Genomic DNA, 10,012 nt, shown 5'->3' with positions numbered 1-10,012 from the left:
TAGGGAAGTGGGGGGCGCTATGGGGGACTTTTGGGATAGCATTGGAAATGTAATTGAGGAAAATATGTAATAAAAAATATTAAAAATTAAAAAAAAGAAAGAAAAATCTGGTGTAATTCTGATAGGCTTGCCTTTATATGTTATTTACCATTTTCACTTACTGCTTTTAAAATTCTATCTTTATTTAGTGCATTTGTTGTTTTGATTTTTATGTTTCAGGAGAAATTTCTTTTCTGGTCCAGTCGATTTGGAGTTCTGTAGGCTTCTTGTATGTTCATAGGCATACCTTTCTTTAGATTTGGGAAGTTTTCTTCTATAATTTTGTTGAAGATATTTGCTGGCCCTTTGATTTGAAAATCTTCATTCTCATCTGCTCCTATTTTCTGTAGGTTTGGTCTTCTCCTTATGTCCTGGATTTCCTGGATGTTTTGAGTTAGGATATTTTTGCATTGTGCATGTTCTTTGACTGTTGAGCTGATATTCTCTATGGAATCTTCTGCACCTGAGATTCTCTCTTCCATCTCTTGTATTCTGTTGCTGATACTCACATCTATGGTTCCTGATTTCTCTCCTAGGGTTTCTATCTCCAGCGTTGTCTCACTTTGGGTTTTCTTTATTGTATCTACTTCACAGTAGATACAATATGTTCTAGTATGGTTTTGTTCATTTCCATCACCTGTTTGGATGTTTTTCCCTGTTTTTCTATAAAGACTTGCAACTCTTTAGCAGTGTTCTCCTGCATGTCTTTAAATGTGTTATTAAGGTCTTCTTGATGTCTTCTACTGTCATCATGAGATATGCCTTCAAATCCGGGTCTAGGTTTTTGAGTGTGTTGGGGTGCCCTGGACTGACTGAGGTAGTAGCGCTTGGTTCTGATGATGGTGAGTGGTCTTGGTTTCTGTTAGTAAGATTCTTAGTCTGCCTTTCGCCATCTGGTAAACTCTGGAGTCAGTTGTTATAGGTGTCTCTGGTTATAGCTTGTTCCTCTCGTGATTCTGTTATTCTCTACCAGCAAACCTGGGAGACTAGCTCTCTCCTGAGTTTCAGATGTCACGCACTCTCTGGAGGCAGGCTCTCCTCTTTCAGGGAAGGTGCACAGATATCTGGTGTTCAGATTTGCCTCCTGGAAAAAGATGAAGGCCGGAACAGGACCTGTCCCAGAAGCTGTAAGCTTCTGTAGTCCACACTCTCACCTGTGCAGACTAGTCTAGGTGGAGTCCATTAACCAATATGTCTCCTGCAAATGCTCTGGCAATTCCCTCCCGGGTCGGGTAGACACCTCTCCTCTGGCAGGAAAGGTGCCCAGATGTCTGGAGCCCAAAAAGGGGGCTGCCTCAGAAGCTCTGTGGCTCCCACCTCTCCCAGAAGCTGTTAGCTTCTGTAGTCCACACTCTCACCTGTGCAGACTAGTCTCAGTGGAGTCTGGGAACCAAGATGTCTCCTGCAGATTTTCTTGCCCTTTCTAGAGCATAATTTCTCTCCTTAGGTTGGAGTTTTCCCTTTATTATCCTTTGAAGGGATGTATTTGTAGAAAGATATTATCTGAATTTTGATTTGTCATAGAATACTTTGGTTTCTCCATCTATGGTAATTGAGAGTTTTGCTGGGTATAATAGCCTGGGCTGGCATTTGTCTTCTTTGGGTCTGTATAACATCTGTCCAACATCTTCTGGCTTTCATAGTCTTTGGTGAGAAGCCTGGTGTAATTCTAATAGATCTGCCTTTATATGTTTCTTGCACTTTTCCTCTTACTGCTTTTAATATTCTATCTTTATTTTGTACATTCGTTGTTCTAATTATTATGTGTCAGGAGGAATTTCTTTTCTAGTTCAGTATATTTGGAATTCTGTACGCTTCTTTTATGTTAATGGGCATCTCTTTCTTTAGGTTAGGGAAGTTTTCTTCTATAATTTTCTTGAAGATATTTACTGGCCCTTTCAATTGAAAATCTTCATTCTCATCTATACCTATTATCCTTAGTTTTGGTGTTCTCCTTGTGTCCTGGATTTTCTGGATGTTTTGAGTTAGGAGCTTTTTGCATTTCACATTTTCTTTTATTGTTGTGTCCATATTTTCTTTTCTTTTTTTTAATTTTAATTTAATTTAAATTTGTTTTTTTCTTAATTTTTTATTAGGTGTTTTCCTCATTTACATTTCCAATGCTATGTTCATAGCAGCCTTATTTATAATAGCCAGAAGCTGGAAAGAACCCAGATGCCCCTCAACAGAGGAATGGATACAGAAAATGTGATACATTTACACAGTGGAGTACTAGTACTACTCAGCTATTAAAAAGAATGAATTTATGAAATTCCTAGGCAAATGGATGGACCTGGAGGGCATCATCCTGAGTGAGGTAACCCAATCACAAAGGAACTCACACAATATGTACTCAATGATAAGTGGATATTAGCCCAGAAACTTAGGATACCCAAGATATAAGATACAATTTGCTAAACGCATGAAACTCAAGAAGAATGAAGACCAAAGTGTCCATGTTTTCTATGTAATCTTCTGCACCTAAGAGTCTCTTTTCCATCTATTGACTTCTGTTGATGATGCTTGCAACTATGGTTCCTGATTTCTTTCCTAGGTTTTCTATCTGCAATGTTGTCTCCCTTTGGGTTTTCTTTATTGTTTCTTCTTCCATATTTAGATTTTGGATGAATTTGTTCAATTCCATCACCTGTTTGGTGTGTTTTCCTGTAATTCTTTAAGGAATTTTTGTGTTTCCTCTTTAAGGGCTTCTACCTGTTTAGCAGAATTCTGCTTTATTTCTTTAAGTGAATTACTAATGCCCTTCTTACAACCCTCTACTAGAATCATGATATATGATTTTAAATCCGAATCTTGTTTTTTGGGTGTGTTGGGGTATCCAGGACTAGCTGTGGTGGGAGTACTGGGTTCTGATGATGCTGACTGGCCTTGGTTTTTGTTAGTAAGATTCTTATATTTGCCTTTCACTATCTGGTAATCTCTGGTGTTATATATCCTACTTGTCTCTGGCTGGAGCTTGTTCCCCCTGTGATTCTGTTAGCCTTTGTCAGCACTCCTGGGAGTCCAATTATCTCCTGAGTCCCAGTGGTCAGAGCACTCTCTGCAGGCAAGCTCTTCTCTGGCAGTGAAGGTACACAAAGGTCTGGGTCTTAGCTGTGCCTCCTTGCTGAGGTTGAAGGCCTGAAGCGACCATGTCCAAGAAGCTCTCTTGCTTCTCTGGCATGCACACACTCCTGAGTGGACTGATCTCTGGGAAACCCAGGATACAAGATCAATTTCCACATATTGTATTGAAAATCATAGACACGTGTCTTTATGTTTATTATTTTTCTACTATTCTGGACATTTTCTGGGCCTCCTCAATCTGAAAATTCATGTCTACTTATTCTCTCTCTCTCTCTCTCTCTCTCTCTCTCTCTCTCTCTCTCTCTCTCTCTTTCTCTCTCTCTCTCTCTGTGTGTGTGTGTGTGTGTGTGTGTGTTTGTATGTGTGTGTATGTGTGTGTGTGTAAAATTATACCTAATAGGTTCCCTTGTCTTCAGGTTGCTTGTTACAATGTGTTCCTGCATTTTATATTTTCCATTTTTTTCTGTCTTCTTCTTACTTGCTAGGAGATAACTAAATGTTAATTTCCAAAGTGTCCTAAATTTGAAATTTTTTATTTTATAGAATTTTAGTTTTGAAGAGTGCTATACCTTGTTCCACTGTTTCTTATGGGACAGTATAGAAACATTTTGTCAACAGTGTCTGAAGACTAGTGTTTTGTTGTTCTTGTTGTTATTTTGTTTGTCTGTTGTTTTTTTGTTTGTTTGTTTTTGTTTGTTTTTTTGTTTGTTTGTTTGTTTTTGTCCTGGAAACTAGCTTGTACTGTTGCTCTATGTTCTACTGTGTTCATCCATTGCCGTTTTCTACCTTTTATTTTTGTGAGTTCTTTACTGCTTTATTTGTTTTATCAAATAAAAGAAACAAACATGCAGGAAAATGTTTTTGTGTTTTTGTATAAGTTTTCTTTGAGGAACATTATGAATTAATCTATGTATATATTTGCCTCTCTTTTTTGAGCTCATACATTTCATAAGAAAAGATGACCAAATAAGGTAGAGAAATTTTATCCCAGCAACATGGTGGCCCTGACAAGGGATCACATTCAACTATATGCCTCTGCAGAAATACGGACACACCGGAGATTACAGTATGATCTGGCTAGAATATAAACAAGTCCTTAATATAGACCTTTAATGCCTACCAAGGAAGATAAGGTCAGTTTGTATAACAAAGGAACCATGTTTGAAAGTGATATCTAAATCAAAGGACAAACAGAGCAATATATCAGACAAAAAGTTGACAGAAACAGTCAGAAGTAGAATATGTGCAACACAACAGAAAAAGAGAGGCAATTTAGAAGCATAAAGATAAAGAAGGAAGGTGCTATGGTATGATATGTCATGTGGTGTATATTTGTGTATGTGCATGTCAGTTTTTCTGGGATAGTTCTACAGAGACTGAAACAGAGAAAACAAGCTAGACAGGTGAAGACACATCTAACCAGAGAATGACAAGGAGCCAAAGATTAGAACATATTGCCAAAATGTGTAGCAGGCCATGCTGTACATACAGTTCATTCAGAATCTAAAAGAAGCTGGATTGAATCAATCTTCTTGGAAGATTAAATTGTACTGAGATTAGAAGCTTCCATGCCTATGTCTAGGGAGAGTTAGAACAGAAAAGAAAATATTCTGGGCTCAGCCTAAGGTCAATTTTTTGTACAGTTTGCATATGGCCCTCATCTTTTCACTTCTTCTTAGGAAATAAAAAGGACATTTACCCATGATCTCACCACTAAGTCCTCAGGATTGTCATTTACCTTGCTATTATTTTTCCTTCAGTAGCTTACATCACAAATCTAGAGCATTATGTCTTACTAGCCTCCATTTTCTGCTATTATAAACTGCTGAAGTGAGGAAGGGAGAACCCATTTGCCTATTTTTTTTCTTTATTTATATATTCTATAAACCACTGTATCCTAACACCTATCCTACAAAGATTCCCAATGTCTCTAACTTCCTGATTTTTTCTGGAGTTGTATAGGGTAATTCTATCTGGTTCTGGTATTTTATGAGAGCTTCAAGGTTATGCAGCCATAGGTGTTCACATTTGTCTAAGTGCTCTTCATTCAGCTGACCATTTTTTTTCAATTGAAGCAGATTTTATACTGTAATTTTCTTTTCTTTTCTTTTTATTAGGTATTTATTTCATTTACATTTCCAATGCTTTCCCAAAAGTCCCCCACACGCTCCCCCACCCACTCCCCTAACCATCCACTCCCCCTTCTTGGCCCTGGCATTCCCCTGTACTGAGGCATATAAAGTTTGCACGACCAATTGGCCTCTCTTTCCATTGTTGGCTGACTAGGCCATCTTCTGATTCATATGCAGCTAGAGACATGAGCTCCGGCGGGTACTGGTTAGTTTATATTGTTGTTCCACCTATAGAGTTGCAGATCCCTTTAGAACTCATCTGACCATTTATGCTTTTCTTCTTTTGTTTTGGTATATATGGATCTTTCTATCATCTATCTGTCTGTCTACTTGCTTTTCTATTTATTTATCTATTTATCTCATCTATTTTTATCACACTTTTACTTTAGAATAGTAAAGGAAGAAACAAAGGAAGATGTCTGTTTTTAAGTTAACCTAATCATAGCCTTCAGTTATTACACTTAAAATTACACAATGGATATTTTTCTCATGACATGAAGTAATCAGATTCCACCAGTATTTCAAATTTACACTCTATCTTCATGATTTATGTTATACAAATAGTATTTGCTTTCAATATATCTGACCCCTAAAAGAGGGACCCATAAAGACTTTGTCTTCTTTACTAGTACTTCATGGATGGTGTAGGACTGCTTGGTATTTAGCAGGCACTGGATGATTGTTTGCTTAATGGACCAGGGTCTTGATGCTGGATTTGACAAAAGGTCACTCTGATTAACAAAGCTGTGGCTCTTCATTGACTAGGGTTAAGCTGTCAACACTTGACTCATTCAGAAAAACTGAATACTGCTATAAACATAACATCCACTTTCCACTCACTCATGGTAATTGTGCTGCAATTCAGGGTCTTCATTCCATATATTCCTCTCTCTTTTGCCTTTGTTGTCAATCTGTATATGGTCACTTCCTTGAGTTACTTAATATATGGATTACATATCCCATGTTCTTCAAGGGTCTGTTAATCCTTAGCTGCATATGTCCCTTTCTTCTCTACTTATATCTTTTGGAGATTTTTTACTTGACTCCCAAAATTAATATTAATTAATAAATATTAAGCATCACCTGGATATTCTGTCAAGTAACAAATACTGATATCTGATACATATGTTCTACCTCAGAGTTTGTGTTTAAGAGAGATATCATGTAGACTACAAACTAAAAAGGATGTTTCCCAGCACCTTGTACAATAAGCAACTATTGTCTTCCACAGCATACACCTCATAACAAACCTGTGAGATTTTAAAAATATTTTTACTGATTCAAAGATATCCTATTTCTTGACACATGGTTGGAACCATTTCTGGAACAAAGTACAAAAAAAAAAGTAGGAAAGAATTGATCTGGATGTCAGAAAGGAACCCCCTTACACTCTAATTCTAGAAGCTGTCTCTAGTCTTCAATTTCTTTGCAGTCTATGTAGAGGTTAGGCAGGTACAAACAAAGCAATGCTGAAGATGGTGAGCTACCTACTCCATGCTGGGAAGAGGGTATACAGCTTTGTTCCATGGGTTGTTAAAACAGTATAATACTGCTGATATCTGAGCTTCAGACTGTGAGCCTCCAGAGTGGTGAGAAAATATATTTCTGTTGATTTGAATCATCAATATCTGGTACTTAGTTATGGAGGCTGTCAGAAATAGGCACAAACTCTAAGACCCATTCCTCTTTTCAACTTAGTGGCTATGTGATATAATAAATAATCTTCTCATTTGCTTATCTTTTCAAGAAGCCAGTCCACTCTAGGGCTTTGGCATAAACAGCTGAATATGTTAAATAATTCATTAAATGCTTTGCCCAACAAAACTTTTGCTCTTTGGAGGCATAATAATTATGATCAATAAGGAGATTTATTGTCACATATAAATATTTTCTATTATTTCCCATTTTATTTTAAGAATCTTTCTTCCACAAGTTGTTTAACTGCTAATATTTTGTTAGAACTCAGGTTGTGTATGCCAAGAATTCAGCATCATAAAAATAAAAATTGAAACAGCCAACCAAAAAATAAATATAAGCACCAAACCATCTTCTGTGGCCTGCTGTGGAGTCTTGAAATATCTTATTCTGTCAGTGTGATTTCATAGCAGGATGAAAAATGTCAAAAGTGAGGATGACAAATCAGTCTAGTGAGAAAAAATGACTCTCAGACAAGAGATGTCATTTGTCATGATTGCCATTTGACTGCACTCTCCCCTCTCTTCTCTTTCATATGAATGCAATTTTGCCATTAGTTTTAAATTATCTTTACTGCACAATGGTTTGATCATGAAAATAATATTTCCATTTTAAGAGTTTTATAAAATAATGTCTTAAAATGTAACCACATTATCTTTGTGCATTTCACTATATTAAAGAAAAATCATTAGTGCCTAATTTGCCAAATATTACTATTAAAAAGTAAGTGGCCATTTTTTCCTAGACATAGGTAATACCAATTTTTTTTCAGTACTGACACAGCTGAGCACAGCTCTCTGAACCACTGCATAATATGGGTGGTAATTAAGCCACAGCTTCAAGGTTGCATGAGCACAAGACAATTCAGTCTAATGAAGTATCGATTGGCTGCAGTCGAGGTAAAACAAGTTGACATTCATTTAGAGGTAGCAATGTGAATGTACCACAATGCCACCAAAGAAATGAAGGGAACAAACAATGAGGCTGAATTTTAATCTTCAAACACAATTAAGAATCTTATTTATAGCATGCTGCTCACTTAAACTAAAGCTAATTGCATACTTAATGCCTTAACACAAGATACCTAAATCAGCAGAAATTATATATCCTTAGCATAATGGCCAAAAAGGACAGAAAACACTGTGTAGAAGTATAGAGCTTCAAGTAGACACAACACTACTGTCTTAGAAAACTGTGCTGATGAAAATGTTTGAATTTCCCACCAGGTTGTTTTGTACAATTAAGCTAATCTTTAGGGACTCTGAAGAGCAACCCGGAAAAGCAGAACTCTACACACATTAAATAAACCATTTGCTGAGGGTAGGTTTACTATGTCATAATGATTAACACTTGTATTCAAGGGAACATGATTTACTAAACCTATATTGAAATGACCTTATTTTCCCAGAAGCAAATTTAATGGCTATTGCATTAGCCACCTTATTCAAGAAGACCAGAATTTCTCAAAATTAAGTTTCTCTTCAGAAACACAAAGACCTCAAAGCCAGCCAGCCTACTGCACAGTGTGTAGCCATCACATGTATGAAAGCATTGTTTGAATCTAAAGTATAAACACTATTTAGACCTTAGAAAGCTTTTGCTATTTAAATAATGTGTTCTAAGGTTAGCAATTATTATATTAGACACTCATCTTTAATGAGAAAATATTCTTTGAAATATCATTATTTAATAGTTAACATTAGTCTATTGGGGGGTGTCAGAGACAATTGAAACTATACTTTATTTGATATTTACCTATGTAAGAATCTTAAATTTATTCCAGGTTTGAACATTTTCACCAACAATATGTTTACTGAATTTTAAATAAATCAGCAGCAGAAATATGTTGTTCAATATCTATCAGTGACTAATCACAAACTACTATCTGGAAAGTTTGTATTCTGCCAAGTGGTAATTAACTATTGAGAAGGTTGCTTAATTCACAGGAGACAGAGCTGAGTCTCTAGTTGCATATATAGCAGAGGATGGCCTAGTCGGCAATTGATGGGAGGAGAGGCTCTTGGTATTGCGAAGACCATATGCCCCAGTACAGGGGAATGTCAAGGCCAGGGAGAGGGAGAGGGTGGGTTGGGGAGCAGGGTGGGGAAAGGGTATCGGGGGCTTTGGGGATAGCATTTGAAATGTAAATCAAGAAAATATTTAATACATAAAGAAACTAAAAAAAAAAAAAAAAACAAAAAACTAAAGCCAAAAAAAAAGGTGCAAAATAAATGTGCTTATAACAAATGCCACCAAACAAAGTCCTTCTATCTGAGTCTTTACTGGTACTTAATGTTGACAATATACTTATGCGCTAATCAATAGGTTCAGTTTCACTGGAATTACCCAACATAGAGAAGACCAATTTCTCATGAAAAATAGCCCAGATAAGAGAGCGCTAATGTGTCTAAGTATATGATAGACCTTGGGCAGAAGAATACTTTCTTTAAAATACTAATAACAGCTGTTAGGATTCACACAAACTGCCCTGTTTGTGATAAGAAAGAGGACATTTCATTTGTTGATTATTTTGATTTGATAATGAATTGATAGGACTCCAATTTTGAGATTTATATGCTTCAGTTCATCACTTCCCATTTTAATTTTGTTTTTCTTTTGAGTTATCTTTTAATCAATAAACATGCTCACCATAAAGTACCTCCTTTGATAGCTATAATTATTATGCTTTTATCTATATTTGAATATAATATTAGTAAATGTTGTCATCTCTATAACAATGTGGAACAAACTACTGCATGCAGAGCTCAGAACTTGTAACTTCTCAATCAAAGCATTATCTGTTAACTTGTTTCATATAAGGAGGGAGAACTGGTGAAAGAATAAGAAACATGTGCAGTTGTTGTAATGACTTACTATACATTGATATATAAAGACAGAGTAGTGTTCCAGAATACATTTCTCAATTTGTTTTAATTTTAAAATGTTTCAGAAGAGCTAATCTTATGTGTATTACTCAGTTTACTTCAAGAATTATTTCCACACATATATGAGTCTCTAATGGCAACTTGGTACTTTTAAGTGATTAAACTTTTACAAAGTCA

Source organism: Mus caroli, chromosome 3 (genome assembly GCF_900094665.2).
Source record: "Mus caroli chromosome 3, CAROLI_EIJ_v1.1, whole genome shotgun sequence".
In the NCBI taxonomy this organism is placed as follows: Eukaryota; Metazoa; Chordata; class Mammalia; order Rodentia; family Muridae; genus Mus; species Mus caroli.
Note: the sequence above shows the minus strand (reverse complement) of the source record.